This window comes from Heterocephalus glaber, unplaced genomic scaffold (genome assembly GCF_053883595.1).
Source record: "Heterocephalus glaber isolate CG9 unplaced genomic scaffold, H.glaber_assembly_v1.0 deba00001497, whole genome shotgun sequence".
In the NCBI taxonomy this organism is placed as follows: Eukaryota; Metazoa; Chordata; class Mammalia; order Rodentia; family Bathyergidae; genus Heterocephalus; species Heterocephalus glaber.
In genome coordinates, this window is record NW_028258320.1 from 50,643,278 (window position 1) to 50,664,670 (window position 21,393).

Consider the following 21,393-nt stretch of genomic DNA (forward strand, 5'->3'; position numbering starts at 1 on the left):
TCCCAATTGAAATCCCAGTAGCATACTTCACGGACCTTGAGAAAACAATCCAAAAATTCATTTAGAACAAGTGGGGTGTCATGGCGGCTTGACGTTCAGGGAGTCTGTGAGGCCGCTGCAGGCGGAGCCCCTGGCCGGGCGGGCGGGGATGTGACCGCGGGCTCTGTCAGCCGCCCCAGGCGTCGTGTCAACTTCGTGTCAGCGCCCTCAGGCCACACCGATGGCGAGGTCCAGCTGTGCGTGGGGCGTGGAGCCGCCGCGGTTTCTGGAGGCCTTCGGGCAGCTGTGGCAGGTACAGAGCCTCCTGGGTAGCGGCTCCTGGGCCTGGATGTATCAGGTGCGCTGCTGCGGCACTCCCGGCTCGCCCCCGCCCCCCGGCGCTCTCAAGCAGTTCTTACCTCCAAGAACGACCGGGGCTGCAGCGTCAGCAGCGGCGGCGGAGTACGGTTTGGTTTCCGCAAAGAGAGGGCGGTGTTGGAGCAGTTGCAGGGGCACGGGAACATCGTGACTTTATATGGAGTCTTTACAATCCACTTCTCTCCAAATGTGCCATCACGCTGTCTGTTGCTTGAACTCCTGGATGTCAGTGTTTCGGAATTGCTTTTATATTCCAGTCACCAGGGTTGTTCCATGTGGATGATACAGCACTGGGCCAGAGATGTTCTGGAAGCCCTTGCTTTTCTTCATCATGAGGGTTATGTCTATGCAGACCTCAAACCACGTAACATATTGTGGAGTGCGGAGAATGAATGTTTTAAGCTCATTGACTTTGGACTTAGCTTCAAAGAGGACAATCAGGATGTAAAGTATATTCAGACAGACGGGTATCAGGCTCCAGAAGCAGAACTGCAAAACTGCTTGGCCCAGGCCGGCTTGCAGAGTGATACAGAATGTACCTCAGCTGTTGATCTATGGAGCCTAGGAATCGTTTTACTGGAAATGTTTTCAGGAATGAAACTGAAACATACAGTCAGATTTCAGGAATGGAAGGCAAGCAGTTCTGCTATCATTGATCACATATTTGCCAGTAAAGCAGTGGTGAATGCCGCAATTCCAGCCTATCACCTAAGAGACCTTATCAAAAGCATGCTTCATGATGATCCGAGCAGAAGGATTCCTGCTGAAATGGCACTGTGCAGCCCGTTCTTTAGCATTCCTTTTGCCCCTCATATTGAAGATCTGGTGATGCTTCCTACTCCAGTGCTGAGGCTGCTGAATGTGCTGGATGATGATTATCTTGAGAATGAAGAGGAATATGAAGATGTAGAAGATGTGAAAGTGGAGGGTCAAAAATATGGACCAGTAGTATCTCTGCTTGTTCCAAAGGAAAATCCTGGCAGAGGACAAGTCTTTGTTGAGTATGCAAATGCTGGTGATTCCAAAGCTGCTCAGAAATTACTGACTGGAAGGATGTTTGATGGGAAGTTTGTTGTGGCTACATTCTACCCGCTGAGTGCCTACAAGAGGGGATATCTTTAACAAACCTTGCTTTAATCAGTAACCTAAGGACTATTTCCTGTTTCTCCTCTTCCATTTGCTGGATCATTGTATTCTACATCTGAATGCAGAAGCACCCTTTTATCATTTTAAAGGGGTACTTTATACATTTATTTAATCCTACTAATGTGCAATCATTGCCCTAGCAATGTTGCATTACAAACATTGGGCACTGGGTAGGACAAGACCTCTCAGCTTTACATTGAGGGGTTGTAGAGCATCCATGTGGGCAACCTTGTTTTGTGCAGCATGGCAGGTGCTGCTATTCCATATGTAACCTATAAAGACATTATTATTTCATGTGATTATGAAGCAAGGGTGAATAATATGTCGTAGTGAGTATTATTAATGAATTTGTTAAGGTTGGTGACATCAATTACAAATTTTTCCCTTTTGTTGTCAGGTGGTTCTTATTGTTGAAGTTGATAACTGTCACTGGATGCTCTGAGTAATGTTAAGTAATTGGCAAGCAGCAGTTACCTACTGTGTTAACACTGAGTTGTGAATTTTTTTAAAGGAGCACTGTAGTACATAATATTCCTTTAAAGAAACTGCAGGGAGCCTATCTACATTTTTAAATTATTATTGAGGCTTTTAAAATAGAAAGCTGATGCTTGATCTTGCACAATTTTTATGTCTAGTATGTTTGCTTGAGTGCAGGTGTGAAAGATTAGAGAAAATTTGAGTCAGTGTACTTTATAGTGTGAATCTTGCGAGCTAATAACAGTCTATACCCATCTCTTCCCTACCTGTTTCAAACCTGTGAGACTGAAGATGTATGTTTTTCGAGAGTTGATGTGTCTGATAGAATGTAAATGGCAAAGCAGTTCATTCCTGAGAGGCTCAGAACAAACTGGAGAAAAGACCAGGGTTACACTGAAACTTTTCAAGTGATTGGAACAAAGAAGTAGTTTTGGTACGTGTAAGTTATCCCATTCTTCAGTGTACTTTAGACCCTGGATTGGCTCATCGTTTTGTATTGAATCTTCTATGATAATTACAAAATTTCTCAAGATGTAGTTCTACCTATTATGATGCAAAATTGAAGTAGACAAAAAATTAGATGTACAGTGAAGGGAAAAGAAAAAAGGCAAAGAATATCATCAAGGATCCATCTTTTCTTCTTTTTGTCTTATGCCTCTCCCTCACTCATTTTTCCCCTTTCCCCATTCTCTGCCTCTGTCCTTAGCTGAAGAAAAGCCAGAGGAACAGCATCCCAAGTGGTCTAGTTTTTGACTGGGTGGAAGTAAAGAAAGGTGTAACTATAATAGGGTAGCAGTAGAAAGAAAAAACTCAATTCTTAAAAGGATTCCTAGCAATCTAATATGTCTCTGAGTAGAGAATGCCAGTATACATGAATTTTTGGATACAGGTTGATTACATGGTTTTAAGAATTCTAAGTATGAGTTCTCACCATATGGTAGTTTGTCTTTAAAGGAATAAAAGTAAGGAAACCTTTATACAGCACTGATTATACAAAAAAGACAAGTTATATGTGTTATGATTTTTTTCCCTATTTCCTTACCTGAATGAAATTACTTTTTTCTAAGGAAAAAGTCTTTTGTATCTTTTCCTGCTGGAAGCCTCCTCATACAGTCTTTCTTAGAGTGCCGTGCAGGTTACTGATAGCCTGATTAGAATTTGCATGTTCAAACAATCACTATTTGACATTTTAGTTATTATAATAATCAAAATTATTTAGGACTCTCTCTTAATATTTATTATGAAGCCAGATTTGGTATAAGGAGGCTGATTTATAAATTACCAAAGGATCTTGTAGCATAGTCCCCAGTAAGTGCCCTTAGAAAGAAAAACTGTTATTTTTTATTTTGGCCCTTTTAGGGGTTGATTGGTTGGTTGTTGAGTCAGAATTTAAGAGTAGAACCAATATTTTTAAGACCTAATTTTCCTTAAATATTTGTATGGGTAGCTGCTTTTGTGGTGATTAGAAATAACAGATCCTTATATACCTACTGATAAACACAAAATAGAGATGACTTTTTTTTTAAGGGGAAGTATTTGAGGTTAGCACATGAACTTCTTCCCTTGAACCCTAGGGAAAAGAGAGAGAAATCCTTGCAAATAAACTGCAGATAGGCTTCTGAGCTTAGTCACGTAGTATGCTGCTAACATTGATGCTGCACTTCACAGCCTTCTTCGATCATCATCTTATTGCAGATGTATTCATACATATATGTAGTGTGTAACACCAGTATTTTATTACAGAAGATGCTAACTAGATTTTAAGGGAGCTGAGGGAGAATTGATGAGCCTGAATAACCATGCATTGAATTAAATATTTTATAGTAAAGCCACAAAATTGCAAAAAGATGCCTACTATGATTTAAATTGTCATTTTATAGCTTTTATCCCATTCTACCAAAGATGACATTTGCAGGTTCTTTCCCGCTTGTTATTATCAGAAGTTTAATCTTAATGTCTTTCTTAAACTGGAACGAAATATTATTAAAGATGCAGTTTTCGTGCTTTTTTAGAATGGAATATATACACAGGAATTTTGATTCCTTGAAGTTACTAAAAAACTAGACATTTTCTTGAGAGGCAGGTTGAGGGTTCATGTCATTTAACTCCAACCATTTGGGGCAAATTTTATCTCAGGTAGTTTATCTTTCTCTTATTATCTGTGCTCCCTTCCCTCTCAACTTCCCAGTTTCTTCTGTATTGTTCCATAGTATTGCCATGGTGTATTCTGTCCTGGAGAAGACATATAAAATGATTATAGGAAATTTGGAAACATTTGGAGGGGGTGGTTAGCTAACCATTATCGGAATTATAATGCTCCATTAAAGAAGAACAGTAGAGAAGAACAGCTTGTTAAAGATAGCACTTAGCTAAAAGAAAGTACAGTATTGGCTGTGTTTTAAAGAAATTGAAATAGATTGTCCTCTTGCAAGAAGAGATCTGCATTTGTTACCACTGAGTGTCTTCCTTGTTCTTGGCCAGCAGCACAGCAGCTATCTTCAGAGTAATTCCTTTTTTGCTACCTTGAGCCAAAATTATGGGTGATTCTAGGACAGAATCCATACATATAGTCATACTCATCCTTTTCTGGTTTTTGTTTGTTTGTTTGTTTTTTTGGTATCAGGGATCGAACTCGCCTGCTTGCAAGGCAGGCAGCAGAATCTCTGAGCTAAATCCCCGGCCCCATCTTTTTTCTGTTTTAAATGAGAGAAGAATGGCCTTCTTTTTGGTACTATCACTGCTAAAGAATGCTGAGATACATTAACCATCTGGCAGTAGTGCTCCACATAGAGGCAGTTGAAAAAAACCATGTGTGTAATATTTGTTTCTGTCTTATTACACTGGACTTTTCCCCCAGTAAAGGCATCAGTTTTCTGGCATAAATGAAAGAACTAGAGCACTCACCAAATGCTGTTTCATGGCTCTTTTGAGTTCATTAATTTACATAAATTCTACTATTAGCTATACTTTGTGGTGTGGCAAAGAATGCAATGAAAATTAGTACCATAGTAACTGGTAGTAATTGTAACAGCAGTTACTGGATAAGGGAGTCAGGGAGACATTCATTAAGAGATACTAGACTCTCATGCAAGGGTATATGGTAGGTGGCTTTATTCAGATTAGGGTGCAGATGGAATCACATCATGACCTTTAATCTGGTGGATGTGTAGATAAAGATTTGAGCAAGTGCCTTGTTTTTCCTGGAATATATTAAAACTCACTTGGGACAAACCTTCCCAGATATATGATGATTAATTGCACCTCTGCCTTTTTCTTGGAACAACTTCTGGATTGAGTCACCTAATATAAAAGTCCAAAATTTCCTTGGTGATTTTATTTTGGTATGTGTAAAACTGTTCATATTTGATTTTATTCCATTATTACATGTAATGGAAAAGACACTTATTAGGCAGAATCTAATTCTTCCTTGGATCTAGTTCCATTTCTAATGTCAAGTTCCTTCCTCATCTTTCTACTCTAGCACTGTAATGTAATTTATTTATTTGTCAAGTTTAATCACATACAGACCATGTCTTGGTCACAGTTCAGAAGAACTTCATTTCTTCTTAAGGTTCTTTAAATCACCTTTATTTTGAGATGGCAGTCTTTCAAGTTAACATAGTAACTTGACTAACTAGCTTAACTAACTAGCTTTCTCAATGAGTATACACATATTAAGTTGCCATCATTTGGAGCTCATCTTAGTCTCCTGTGGTATGTTTACTTTTTATATGGTTAATCAGAGGAACACAGACATTTTTAGCTTTTTCAGTACCCAGAGTTTTAAAGTACTTGATTTTATTTTAATTTAGCTTCTGTACCTGATACCATGCATAGGATATCATGTTTATTATTCTAGCCACTTTCCCCCACCTCATATTTTTCATTGTTATTTAAATTTTGTATGCTTTCCAGTGGCGTGCAATTGACAATTACTGTGGATGTTTGGGAAAAGGTTAATAATTTTAATTATTTTTGCTGTAATTTTATAGGGTAAATGACTGTAAAAAAAAGTCTATAAACCAGAGAGCATTTAGGAAATTTTATATTTTATAGATAGTCATTAGGGTGATCTTCAGGACATGACACATTGTTTACACAGACTTTGTTCTCCCAATATGAAGTTTTCACTCATTTTCCTATAGCTCAGCACTTTTGTTCTTTGTACTGCTTATGAGGATTATTTTAAATTTGCTTAATTTGTGTTTTTCAGAGAATTATAATCATGACAGTTATACTTCTGGTACCATAAATGTTGGAATTCATGAGAAAATTATCAAACAGTTGCTCGAATATTATTACCCATTAAATTGGATAGCTGCCACTATAACCTGAAGAATATTGATGGCTCAGTTGAAGGCCATTTATGCTTTATGAACTAACTTCATAGTATTGTAATTTAAAGGCAAATAGAAGCATTCTTATTTGCCTTGCATGACCATTAATTTTTGTTTTGCAGAAGAGAACTAATTTTGTTAAACTATTTTGTATACCAACAATGTCATATTCTGGGAAAAAAACTGTAATTGTTCATTTTTGTTTGTTTCTTTTTGGGAAATCCTCATAGTAAAAATCAGAGCTTCTTGCTACCATAAGCTATTGATTGTTAATGAGAATTATTTGTAGCCATTTTTTTAAAAAATCCCAGGTTGCAATATCGTTCCTCTTCTAGGTTATGTCCCCTTAATAATATTCATGATATCAGGACATGAGTGCAAAAAACCAAATGTAGTGAGGTATTCTAAAATCATGCATATATGGATTCAAAATCTCTTCATTTATTTTAAATGCCTATAACTGTGTTATTTGCATGGGTTTTCATAAGACTGATAAATTTAAGAATAAGGAGGAGAAAGATTTGAGGATGAGAAGAAAATGGCTCTCTTACTGGTATTAGTAATCTTGTGGTTAGTGATTTTAAAATGTTTATTTTTTTAAGCTGCAGACTTCATACCTGTAGCATAGAAACATTGCCTTTCCTACACATTTCTCATTATTCTTTCCCAGAAAATTATTGTAAGAGTTTATGAAACTGTATTAAATATCCATATTTGATTTATCCTAATTTTTAAGAGTAAATATTTGAATTCCAGTTTTTGTATATTTAGTGTTCATTGCCATTCATGTACATCAAGCATCAGAAAGAAACTGGAGATTAACCATCTTTCCCTTTCCACACCGGGTACAGTGGATGGCATCAGTACGCACTAGCTGCAAAATTACTCCACCTTATGGAACTAAGTAGGGTTTATTTATTATAATAAAAAGTTAAGATGCACTTTTGTGTATTACTTTGCAGAGTGTAAAGCCACATCTTTTCCAGCGGGATATATTCTTTCATTCTTAACTCTTTTTTGAAAAATCTTAAGTAATTTAACATTCCTTAATATCCTCTTAACAGTGTAAAATCTAGGGTAGAAGGGATTTTTCCCTCCGAAAGGGCTTTATTTTTGCTGTATTTGAATCACTTTCAGAAATCCAGTTATGATCAATAAATTCTAAGTTTATGGCCTCCTGTGTCAGCACTGAAATGGTGGGTTATAATATTAAAACCTACTGCTCTTTTCCCTTATTAACATGCCATTGTTGTGCTTTTGATAAGAAGGTTTGGTTAGAAAAAAATGTGAAAGATCACTTAAACCAAAGCCAGTTATAAGGAGTATTTTCTCCTGTTGGTTTACCTTCACCACAGAATTATAGGAACATCAAAATACACAGTGAATAGTTGTGCATAACATTTCTACCCGTTGTTTCAATTGGCCTTGGCATTTCTTGAAACTATGGTTCTACATTCTTTGTGATGTCTTATTGTTTGTGAGGTTTTTTTTTAAATAACTAAGTGGGGCTGTAAATGTAGATTTGTGTCAGTATCAAGAAATTGTTTTCAGATCTTTAAACGGATTTCCATTTAAGTGTTTTAAACTTGTTTTTTCTTCCTGAGTAGCAAAGGACTTTTATTTTTCACTTTTCCTATATACCTAAAAGTATGAACACTGCATTTCAATGGACTGTATTGTGTACTTTTTGCTGAGAACTTTTTTCTGTAAACACAATTGCCTTGTTCAGTTTTGTTGTAAACTGACTTACCATAAGATGCACTGTTGATATGCTTTCTGATGTGTGTTTGATAAGAGTGATGAAATAAAACTTAAAAAAAAACAGAAGTGACCTACAATAGCAAAAGCAATTCTGGTCAACGAAGAGAAGGTAGGGGGTATCCCAATCTCCAAATTGAAACTATACTACAAAGCTCCTATGACAAAAACAGCATGGCACTGGCAAAGAAACAGACCTGAGGACGGGTGGAAGAGATTAGAAGATGCAGAAATAACCACAGACACACGTAGCCACAACATTTTCAACAAAGGAGCCAAACACCCTGACTGGAGGAAAAATAGTCTTTTTAAAAAACTTTTTAAAATTTATATATTAATTGGTACATTTTAGGTATACAATATATTTACATTTGTCATTGGGTGTTTGTACCTGAACATGATGTATCTTAGTTCTTATTTTTTTCCCCATTACATATGCACCTGTCACCCCCACCACCCTTTCACATTTACAAAGATTTTGTTTCCATTTTTTTTTCTTTCTCATAATTTTTCCTTTCCTTTCTTCCCTTTCCCCTTCCCCTCCCGCCACCCCTCCACCTTTGGACCTTTTTCTATTTCAAATTATCAATTATTCATTTTAATCATTTTCATCCTTATTTACACTTTCAGTTTCTCACACTAGAGATACTATTCAGTATTTACACATGTATGTCCTATTTATTTCACTTAAGAGTATGGCCTCCATATGCATCAATTTATCTCTAAATGACTCTAGTTTCTCGTTCTTTATGGCTAAGTAGTACTCCATTTTATAAAAAAAACCACATCTTCTTTATCCAGTTTCCAGTTGATGGGCACTTGGGCTGTTTCCAAACCTTAGCTATTACAAATTGTGCCGCTATGAACATGGGTGCACATATATCACTGTGGTGTGATTCTTTTAATTCTTTGGGGAAGATACCCAGTAGGGGAATAGCTGGGTCAAATGGGACCTCTAGTCCTAGTTCTCTGAGGTATCTCCATACTGATTTCCACAGTGGTTGCACCAGCCTGCACTCCCACCAACAATGGAGAAGGGTTCCTTTCTCTCTACAACCTCACCAGCATTTGTTATTGGTTGTTTTCTTAATAGCAGCCATTCTTTGTGGAGTGAGGTGGAAATTCAGTGTTGTTTTCATCTGCATCTCTTGAATGAACAGTGATGTTGAACATTTTTTCATATATTTATTTGCTGTTTTTACTTCTTTGTGTGAGAAATGTCTGTTCATTTCAGATGCCCATTTTTGAATTGGGTCTTTGAATTTGGGGCATCTGATTTTTTTCAATTTCTTATATATTCTAGATAATAGACCTTTGTCTGAGGTACAGCTACTAAAATTTTTTCCTGTATTGTACATTGTCTCTTAGCTCTGTTGGTAGTTTCTTTTGCAGAGCAGAAGCTTTTCAATAAGATGAAGTCCCAGTTGTTGATTCTTTGTGCTAGTTCCCATGCTACTGAAGTTTTGTTCATAAAGTCTTTTCCTATGCCAATGTCATTGAGAGTTCTACCTAACTTATCTTCCAGCAAGTTTACTGTTTCTGTCTTGATATTTAGCTCTTTAATCCACTTTGATCTTAGTTTAGTGCATGGTGATAGGTATGGGTCTAGTTTTAATCTTTGGTAGGTTTAAATCCAGTTTTTCCAACACCATTTATTGAACAGGCTATCTTTTCTCCAATGAGGGTGATTGGCTCCTTTGTCAAAGATGAGGTGGCTGAGTATGTCTGGAGTTGTTTCTGCATCTTCTAATGTATTCTACTGATCCTCGGGTCTGTTTCTTTGTCAGTACCATGCTGTTTTTATCACAGTAGCTTTGTAGTATAGTTTCAAGTTGGGGATTGTGAGACCCCTCAGCCATGTCTCTGTTCCCTAGAATTGCTTTTGGTATTCTAGGTTTCTTCTGCTCCAAATAAATTTTTGGATTGTTTTCTGTAGTTCTGTGAAGTATATTGTTGGGCTTTCAATCGGTATTACATTAAATCTATATAGTAGTTTTGGAAGTATGGCCATTTTCACTATATTGATTCTTCCTACCCAGGAACAAGGGATATCTTTCCATTTTCTTATATCCTCTTTGATCTCCTTCTTCAGAGAGCTGTAGTTTTTAGTGTAGAGGTCTGTTGCTTCCTTTGTTAGGTTGATTCCTAGATATTTCATTTTTTTAGATGCTATTGTAAAAGGAATTATTTCCTGAATTTCTCTCTCACTGGGTCTGCTATTTGCATATAAGAAGGCTATTGTCTTTTGAGTGTTGACTTTATATCCAGCTACTCTACTGTATCTGTCAATTAGGTCTTGGCTTTTGGCTTTTGGCCAAGTTTTTTGGGTCTTCTATGTAAAGTATCATATCATCAGCAAATAATGACAGTTTCACTTCTTCCTTTCCTATCTTTATTCCTTTTATTTCTTTCTCTTGCCTAATTGCTATGGCTAATGTTTCCAGAACAATATTGAACAGGAGTGGTGATAGTGGACATCCTTGTCTCATTCCTGATTTTATCATGAAAGTTTTCAGTTTTTGACTATTTAGTATGATGTTGGCTATTGGTTTTTCATACATAGCCTTAATCAGGTTGAGATAAAGACCTCCTATACCAATTTTCTGTAGCTTTTTATCATGAATGGTTGCTGCATTTTGTTGAATGCCTTTTCTGCATCTATTGAGATGATCATATGGTTTTTGTCCTTGACTCTATTAATATAGTGTATTACATTGATTTACGAATGTTGAACCATCCTTGCATCCCTGGGAAAAATCAAACTTGGTCAGGGTGTATGATCTTCTTGATGACCCTCTGTATTCTGTTTGCCAGTATCTTGTTGAGGATTTTTGCATCTATGTTCATTAGGGAGATTGGCCTGTAGTTCTCTTTTTGGGTTGGGTCTTTCCCTGGTTTTGGAATCAAAGTAACACTTGCTTCCAGGAGAGAATTTGGAAGCCTTGCTTCCCTTTCAATTTCCTTGATGAATTTAAAGAGTAATGGTGATAGTTCTTCGTTAAATGTCTTGTAGAATTCAGCAGTGAACCCATCAGGACCTGGGCTTTTCTTTGTTGGTAAAATTTTATTGTTACATTTTCAATTTCACTCATTGTTATTGGGGTGTTTAGAATTTCTATATCTTCTTCATTTAACTTTGGCAATTTGTATGTATCTAGGAATCTGCCCATTTCTTCTGTGTTTTCCATTTTATTAGAGTACAGGTTCTTAAAGTAGGTATTGATGATCTTCTGAATTTCTGCTGGATCTCTTGTGGCTTCACCTTTTTTATTCTTAATTGCATGGATTTGAGCCTTTTCTTTCCTTTTTTGATAAGGTTGGCTAAAAGTTTATCAATTTTATTTATTCTTTCAAAAAACCAACTCTTTGATTCATTTATTTTTGGTATCATTCTCTTAGACTCCACTGCATTGATTTCTGCTACGATATTTATAATTTCCTCTCTTGTGCGAGCTTTGTGTTTGTTATTCTCTTCTTTTTCTCATAGTTTGAGGTTCTGCATTAGATTATTTATCTGAGTTTTCTCTGTTTTCCTAATGTGGGCATTCACTGCTATGAATTTCCCATGTAGAACTGCTTTCATTGTGTCCCACAGATTCGTGTATGTTGTACTGGCATTATCATTTACTTGTAGAAACTATCTAATTTCTTCAATTTGGTCTGTGACCCATTGGTTGTTCAGGAGAGTGTTATTCAATTTCCATGTGTTTGTGGGTATTCTGAGTTTTCTTATGTTATTGAGCTCCAATTTTATTTCACTATGGTCTGATGATATACAGGGGATAACTTCAATTCTTTTACATTTACTTAGATTTGCCCTTTGAGCTAGCATGTGATCTATTTTGGAGAATGACCCATGTGCAGCTGAAAAGAATGTGTATTCTGATTTTGTGAGGTAGAACACTCTACAAACATCTCATAAGTCCATTTATTCAATAGCTTAGTACAGTTCTAGAATTTCATTGTTAATTTTTTTCCTAGATGATCTTTCTATTTCTGATAGAGGGGTGTTGAGGTCCCCCACTACAATTGTATTAGTGCTTATTTGATTTTTCATGTCCATTAATGTTGGTTTTATACAGTTGGGGGCACTTTTATTTGGTGCATAAATATTTAGGATTGTCATCTCTTCCTCCTGGATTGTTACCTTCACAAGGATGTAGTGACCATCTTTGGCTCTCTTAATTAGTTTTAGTTTGAAATCTACTTTGCAAATAAGATTGCTACCCCTGATTTTTTCTGGGATCCTGTCACTTGGATTACTGTTTTCCATCCTTTTACTTTCAGTCTATGAATTTTCTTTTGAGTTAGGTGTGTTTCTTGTATACAGCATATTGCTGGGTTTTGCTTCTTAATCCATTCTGTCAGTCTGTTTCTTTTGATTGGTGAATTGAGGCCATTAACATTGATAATTATAATTGAGAGATATTAACTCATTCTTGCCATGGTACTTTATTGTTGTTGGCTCTTTACTTATTTTTCCCCCTTTCACTTTAGTGCCTTACCTTGCGTGGTGACTTCTCTCTGTTGGCTCTCATGGAGCTGTGACCTTCATTGTCTTTTTCTAGGATATTGCATTAAATTGTTTGGAATTCTGGTTTGGAGTTCATGAAATTTCACAGGTATTCTTTGTCATGAAAATATCTAATTTCCCCATCAATTTTGAAAGATAATTTTGCCAGATACAGCAGTCTAGGTTGGAAGTTATTTTCTTTCAGGGCTTGAAATCCTTCACTCCAGGCTCTCCTTGATTTGAGGGTTTGTGTTGAGAAATCTGCCATAATTCTGATGGGCTTTCCTTTGTAGGTGATTTGTTTCTTTTGTCTAACTGCCTGTAGGATTTTGTTCTTCTGTTGGGTTTCTGGGATCTTGACAATTATATGCCTTGGTGTAGATTTTTTTTTGATCATGGCTGGGTGGAGTTCTATATGCCTCACTTATCTATGTGTCCAATTCTACACCTCTGCCTGGGAAGTTTTCTACTATTACTTCTGTGAACAGTTTTTTTATGTCAATTGTACTTTCTCCTGTTTTTTCATGGACTCCTATCAGTCTTATGTTATTCTTCTTTGCCTCATCTAGCAGCTGTTTTATTGATTTCTCATGGTCCCTTATTATTTTTAAGAAATCTCTGTTTTCATGGTCTTTAACCATGATCCTATCTTCTATAGCTGATATTCTGTCTTCAGATTCTCTTAGTCTGCTCTGCATGCTTTCAATGGAGTTTTTAATCTCCTGTATATCTGTTTGAATCTGTTTCATGGATTCCATTTCTTTCTTTTGTTGGGTGATCATGTTTTCCATTTCTTTCTTATGCTGGGCCTTCCTGACTTCTAGTATGTTTCTGATCTCATCTATTTTCTTACCTGTTTCTGCTCTAGAGCTTCTAATTATGTCTTTCACTCTGCTCACTGTCTCTCTATTTATCTGGGCAATTATTTCTGCTTTGAATTTTTCTAGAGCCTCATGTGTCTGCTTTGTTACTTCCTGTGCTATCAGTTCAAGGTGTCCTGGTGGTTGATTATTTGACTTTTCCACCTCATTTCCCCCAGAATTTCTTTTTTGTGGTGTGGAAGCCTGCATTTGTGCCTTGCTTAAATGTCTTCTCATTTTTGTTTTTTGGTACTGTCCTTGGTTTAATTCCTGGGTTGCTATTTCAGAATTGCTTAATGCAGGTATCTTTGTTGCTTGTGTTTAAAACCCTTGTGGAATGATTGCTTTTCAGAGGTGTCTTCCAGATATGGCTTGTGTTTAGGTTTTGAGGCTCTAATGACTCAGGCTATTTTATTTTCCTTAGATCAGGAAGGAAAACTGATTAGATCAATCACAACATGTTAGACCAAATGTTACAATCGGCAATTCCATAGCATCAAGCACAGCTTAGAAAATGACAATTTGTGGTAGTTATTAATCTATCACATTTAACTATGTGAAGTATAGTCCCCTGTGCCTCTGTAGTGATGGACCAGGTAGCAGAAGAACCATAATGCGTGGTGGGGGGAGAGATAGAATTGGGTCTTGCAGGCACCCGCACTGCTAAGTGGAGCACTGGATAAAGGCAGGGCTCCAAGCCCCTTCCTGGACCTCACTGTGCCATGGACAGGAAGCAGAGCACAACCGAGGAGCCTTAGGCTGCTTGGCCGACTTGCAGAGAGAAGCTGAAAAATAATCATTTTAATAAATAGTGCTGGAAAAATTTGGTTTTAACTTGCCAAAGATTAAAACTGGACCTATATCTGTCACCATGCACTAAAGTAAAATCAAAATGGATTAAAGATCTAAATATTAAAAGAGAAATACTAAACTGGCTGGAAGAGAGATCAGGTAGAACTCTTGAAGACCTTGGTGTAGGAAAAGATTTTATGAACAAGAACACAGTTGCCTGTGAACTAGCACAAACAATCAAAAAGTGGGATCTTTTTCTTTTTAAAAGCTTCTGCACAGCAAGAGAAACCACCAACAGTGTGAAGAGACAATCCACAATGTGGGATAAAATTTTCACCAGCTGTCCCTTAGACAAAGGTCTACTATCTAGAATACATAAAGAGCTTTCAAAAATCAGACCTCCCAAATTTAAAGATCCAATCCAAAAATGGGAATCTGAAATGAACAGACATTTTTCAGACAAAGAATAGAAATACCAAATAAACATGTGAAAAAATGTTCAACATCACTGGTCATTCGAGAGATGCCAATGAAAACAACACTGAGATTCCATCTCACCCCAAAATGAATGGCTGCTATCATGAAATCAACCAATAATAAATGCTGGTGGAGCTGTGGGGAAAGAGGAACTCTGCTCCACTGCTGGTGGGAGTGCAGAGTAGTAAAACCGCTGTGGAAATTAGTATGGAGATACCTCAAAGAACTAGGATTGGCAATCCCATTTTACCCAGCAATTGTTCTGCTGTACAGCTTCCCCAAAGAATTAAAAAAATCATACCACAGTGATATATTTGCACCCATGTTCATAGCAGCACAATTTATGATAGCTAAAACTTGGAAGCAGTCCAAATGCCCATCAACTGGAGACTGGATAAAGAAAATGTGGTTTTTTAATAAAATGGCATATTAGCCATAAATAATGGGAAAGTAGAGACATTTATAGCTAAATGGATGCACATTGAGGCAATACTCAATTGAAATAAATAGGACATGTGTAAATACTGAATAGTTTCTCTAGGGTGAGAAACTGAAAGTGTAAATAAATACTAAAATGTATAATGGATAATATATAATAGGAAGAAATGGTGCAAAGGGTAAGAGGAAGTGGGAGGAATAGGGGAAAAGAAAGAAGGGAATGGAATTGATATGAGAAAAAGAAAAAATGGAAACAAAGTCTTTGTAGATAGGGAGGGGTGGAGGGGTTGGTAGGAAGGGAGTGCGGAAAAAATATGAACCAAGATGGTTAATGTAAAGGTGCAAATTTCCAATGATGAATGTCATTATATTTTATACCTTAAATGTACCAATAAATTAATTAAAAATAGAGATTCTGGAACCAGATTGCCGAGATTCAATTGTCACCTTGCACTAGCTGTGTGACCTTGAATAGATTTTTAGATCTCTGTGCCTCAGTTTCTTCATATGTGAAATGTGGATGATAATATTTACCTGGCAGGGTTGTTGAGCAGATTAAACAAGTTAATATATCAGTGACTGGCACATGGTAAGGTTATTGGAATACGTATTATTATTAGTGCTAGAATTAGAGAATGTAGATATTACCTTTGTCTCTCATTCTCACATTCCACTATTAACCAAATCCTGGTATTCAGTCTCCTTAATATATCTCACTCTTTATTGCCACCATCTTATTTTCATGCTCAAGATCAAGGAATAGGAAAGTTTTTCTGTAAAGGGCCAGAGAGTTAATATTTTAGGTTTCTCAAGTCACAATTTCTCAAACCAGAAACTCATATATCATAAATGATTCAGTGCTGCTATGTTCCAGTAAAACTTTTGTTCCGTAATTGCAGAAAGAAATGTATGGAGACATAGAAGTTGGGTAAAAAAACAAATCCTTTAATCGCTAGCAAGGGGAACCACCAGAAACTTGTCTGATCAATGTCCATCCCGTCCTTTCTTTTAACATTTCCTTTTATATCTTCTTTTAGCCATTACCTCATTTCTGGTGGTCTTAGTAAAATTTCTGTTTCTTTTTTACAACTAGTTCCTGTTAATGGTTATAGTCACAGACATATAACAAACAGATGGCACCTAAAACACATACATTGTAAACTACCCAAACATTTCTATTTTGCTTTTCTCCAGGTTAAATGTTATCTACAGTTAGGTTATAGGTCAAAGGTTCAGTTAGCCATCACCTTAAACAGTAAGAGTTACAGGAAAGGTAAATCTTTTTTTTTTTATCAAGTTGGAACATCTACTGACTCATAGCCTCTCCAGGTCTCTCTTGTTTTTTTTTTTTTGTTGTTGTTGTTTTTTCTGAAATTCTTTTATTGGTACATTTTAGGCATACAACACATTTACATTTCTCATTGGGAACTTGTACCTTTACATGATGCATCTTGGTTCTTATTTTTTCCCCATTCCTAGCCCTCCCTTCACCCCCTCCACCCTTCCCTATTTACAAATACTTTATTTCCATTTTTTCCATTTCTCATCATTTTTCCTTTTCCTTCCTTCTTATTTAAACAATAAGAGTTACAGGAAAGGTAAATCTTAAAGGAATGGATTACTTATTCTACTTCAGCTACCTTAATAACTAACCTATAGTTTAAATTTTTTCTATTATTCCTCCCTTTATCTGCTTCAGGATGATTCTTCTATCCATAATATGTCCTACCTAATATATCTACATTTCTTATTAGCATCATTTGATAATGTTGAGTAGCAGCAATACGCTTATGGATAAATTTTGAAATCCACTGGACAATGCAAGGGCCAAACATCAGTACTAATATGGTAAAAAGGAGAGGGCCTAAAAGGGATCCTATCCATGATTTCCATCCTTTTCAAGTGAAATCAATTCCATAAGATGGCTCTCCTGTACCAAATTCATTGTCAAGAGTCTTAATTCAATCTCTTCATTTATTCAGTGATTCTTGTACTATACCAGACTTGTTAGCATAATAACAACATTCTTCACCAAGGAATAAACAGGTTCCCCATTTTTGAGCTGTGAGCAAATCAAGAGCTTGTCTGTTCTGCAGCACCACATGGGCTAGAGAATCTTCCTGAGTTTCTAGGGCTTGGAGTACATCTCAAATTTCCTCAAGGTCTTTTCTAATCTCTTGTCCTAATGAAATATACCGTTTTTGCCCTAGGCCAATGGCTGTCCCCCTTAAAATGAGACTGCTGGCTATTGCAAGTCTGGCTAGGATAGGTAGCACCATCTGGTCTCTCTTTGTTCGAAGTGTTTGCACTGGGGAAGTGACTTGTAAAGGTACCTTTTTTATGGCTGCTGGAGTGTAAACAGACAAATTTGGGATTAGAATCCCCAAAGTATACTTTGTGATGATTTTTCCCGAGATCACCTTGTACACTCCATCCCCACAGGTGAAAAAGGTCCCATTAGGTGCTTCATAGTTGTTTTCCTCATTCAACAAGACTAAGTTGGTGCAGGCATTATTTTCCTTGTTACTCCTATTCTGTCCTAGGAAACAAGTTCTGTTTCTGACTGTCCCAGTTGGATATCTCAAAAGAGTGCGTGGCTGCTCTGGTGATGTTAAGGGTTAGGTTCGTGTATATTTCTATTGCTTCATAATTCATCAAATTTAAGGGGGCACATAACCAGCAATCTGATGCCAGCTCCTCATTTGCTTGCATCAGCAATTAGATTTATCATATCTATTCCAGTATAGTTCTGAGAGTGCCCTTTCAGCATAGCTTGGATTTCGTAAATGGCAGGGGTCTTTTCTATCTCGGGGAGCAGCTTCCCACACCTTTTTGATTTGTAATGTCTATCGCTTTATCTTTTGAGGTCCATGTTTGGCAGTGTACTGATACCCTATACAAACCTGAAACATTTTTCCTTGTGACCACGTGGAATTCCATGGGTCTGGCACATTCATGGATATAGGATTGCATTGACCTTGTTTACATTTATCACAACTGCTGGCAACACGTCCAACAATTGAGTTGTTGAGCCAAGCCCTTGTTTTTCCTTTACAGTATGGCTTTTCAACCTAGTATCCCCCACAATCAGAAGCTACCCAAGGCCCCCTATAATGTTCTCTTGGGCAAGCATCAAAGAATACAGTGAATGGATATCCTCTGGTTCCCATTTTACCATTTTGAAAGTTACAAAATGTTCATCACTAGGCTTAAACACCCACAGTTCAAAAACAAAGAAACTCAGAGCAGTAGTGATCTGGCATAGCACAAGAGTCCATGCTGCCTTTCCTGGCACTCCCATTCTTCAGCCATGCATTGACTCATGAGCCTCCAATTCTCTACCTCTGTCTGGGAAGTTTTCCATTCCTTCTGTGAACAGTTTTTTTAATGTCAATTGTGATTTCTCCTGTTTTTCCATATACTCATATCAGTCTTATGTTATTCTTCTTTGCATCATCTAGCAGTTGCTGGATCAATTTCTCATGGTCCCTTACTATTTTTAAGAAATCTCTTTTCATGGTCACTAGCTACAATCCTGTCTTCTATATCTGATATTCTATCTTCAAATTCCCTTAATCTGCTATCAATACTTTCAATGGAGTTTTTAATCTCTTGAATATCTGTTTGAATCTTTTTTGTGGATTCCATTTCTTTCTTATGTTGGGTGATCATGGTTTCCATTTCTTTCTTGTGCTGGGTATTCATGGCTTCCAGCATGTGTCTGAGCTTATCTATTTTTTTTATCTGTTTCTGTTCTAGAGCTTCTAATCATGTCTTTCACTCAGCTCACCATCTCTGTAGATATCTGGGAGATTATTTCTGCTTTGAATTTTTCTAAACCCCATTCATCTGTTTTGTTACTTCCTGTGCTATCAGTTCAGGGTGTCCAGGTGGTTGGTTATCAGACTTTTCCATCTCATTTCCCCTGGGGTTTACCTTTGGTGGGGTGGAAGCCTGAGTTTGTGCCTTGCTTAAATGGCTTCTCATTTTAGTGTTTGGTACTGTCCTTGGTTTAACTCCTGGGTTGATACTTTGAAATTGCTTATTGTAAGTATCTTTGTTGCTTGTAATTAGAACCCTTATGGAATGATTGCTTCTCAGAGGTGGCTTCCAGATATAGCTGCTCTTTAAGTTTTGAGTCTCTAATGCCTCTGAAGGTATCTTATTTTCATTTTACCAGGAAGGGTCACTGACTAGATCAATAACAACACCTTAGCCCAAATGATACATTCAGCAACACCACTGCATCAAGTACATCTTCAAAAATGACATTTTGTGGTAGTTATTAATCTATCACCTTCAACTGTGTGAATTAAATCAAGATCGAGGACCAACCCACCATATGTTCATAGTGAATATACTCTTCAATGTAATAACTTTACCCTTCGGGATGGGGAGTTAGAAGGAATTGGGGAGGGAGGGACAGATAGGTAGAAGGATAGGCAAAGGTTAGCAGTAAGGCCAGAGGACACAGGCGAGAAGGAAAAGAATAATAGAAAAATAAAGAACTCTGAATGAGGGCCAGAACAGGGACAAAAAGGGAGATGAACAATATGGGACAGCAAGAGAGTGAGTGTAAGAGAGAGAGAGAAAGGAAAGGGAAAAGAAAGAAGAAAAAAAGGAGAGAAAAACAACAATTTGCAAAGAGTAGGAAAAAAATTAAAGATAAGAGGAGAAAAAGAAAAGAGAAAAAAACCCCCAAACCAATAATACTAATTTTGGAAATAAAAAATAAAAATGAAAATGGAGGGCCTCCTTCAGGGTATGTCTCTGTTGTCACAATAGACAATGTGGGTAGCAGTGTGCATATATGTCAATGAGTCTCAGCAAGCCAGTCCCAGACCCGTGAGATATTGGGCAGATTTCTGGCTGCAAGTCCAAGTTGAGCTCCCTGTCTTCCTGTAGAGTTGAACTCTGCAGGGTTGTATTGCAGGTTCCAGCTGCCCTTCCCCCGAAGATAGTCCTGGTTCAGATGGGAGGTGATGATCGCTCCAACTTACCCAGTACAGTGGTCTGGTGGTCCAGTATCCTCTGTGTCTTTGTAGTCTGGTACCAAATGGCAGTACAGCCCAAAGGCCAGAGGAGCAGGGGCTGTAGAAGTGCAGGGAAGGTCCAGTGGATTGCTGCCGGGGTGTGGGCTGGATCGGTGTGTTCCGCGCGGCCCGGGACTCTGCTACGGCATCCGCAGATGTGCCTGTCTGAAATGGGCTGGATTGGCATTTTCCTGTTGCTTTTATCTAGTTATATTAACTTTCATTCTTTTTAAAAAATTTTATTTATTTATTTTGGTATTAACTTTCATTCTTTAATTCGATTCTTTATCTCACTTTTCTCCTCTTCTGATCTTCATTTTATTTCTTTTTCACATTTATTTCTGTCATTTTTCTCTTTCTCCTCCTTCCATTTTTATTAACTATTAGAATTTGTTAACATTAAGATATTAATTGACTCTATGCTATTATTGCTGAATTCTTTTTTTACTGTTAATTGTAGTATAACAGCTGCATTTAGTAGATATTTATTATAAGTTTATATTATATTATTACAATAATATATTATTACTATATTATCTCTTTTCTATTGTTAAGTGTGGTATAGTTGTAGCTTTTACTGGTTCTTATATTTATCAATAGCGTGTTTGTCTTTGATTATATTATTATTGCTGATTTCTTTGCCATTGCCAGAGGTGGCATAGTTTCTTTTAGTTAGTTTTTACTGTATTTCAATATCTGCTTTCTCTTTTTGTTGTTAACATTACTGTTTTTTTTTTTTTTTTGCTCTGTGTTGTGCTGGGGATCAAGGCCCTGAAGAAGGTTGGAAATTCAAATATTATACTGAATAGTTTGAATAGAGACATAAACACTAAAATGTAATCAAGCATAAGGACACAGCACATGGAAACAGATTTTAATTAAATATATCTCCAGAGTAGTTACAGAGTTCCTCTGACCTAACTCATTTTTAACCCACAGAGTGGAAAAAGAATGAGAAATGTAGGTAATAAGATGCTTCCTAATACACTTACCTCACCAAAAGCTGATCTCATAGACATTGAAATACATAGAGGAAGGTGCAGGCAAATAATTCAAATGCCAAATGTTCTAAATGTTTGAACAGAAGAAGAAGGGACACATAAGCAAATGTATAAAATGTTTAATGAGCTTACAGAGGATTTCATTAAATAGATAAAGGACTCTGCTAATGAAATATTTGATGAGGTTTAAAAAAAGAAACAAAC

General features: G+C 36.9%; 1 pseudogene; it reads left to right on the plus strand.

Annotated features, from left to right (window-relative positions):
• The first annotated feature begins 205 nt into the window (after window positions 1–205).
• Window positions 206–3,204, plus strand: LOC101723524 (serine/threonine-protein kinase Kist pseudogene; annotated as a pseudogene).
• The last annotated feature ends 18,189 nt before the right edge of the window (window positions 3,205–21,393 follow it).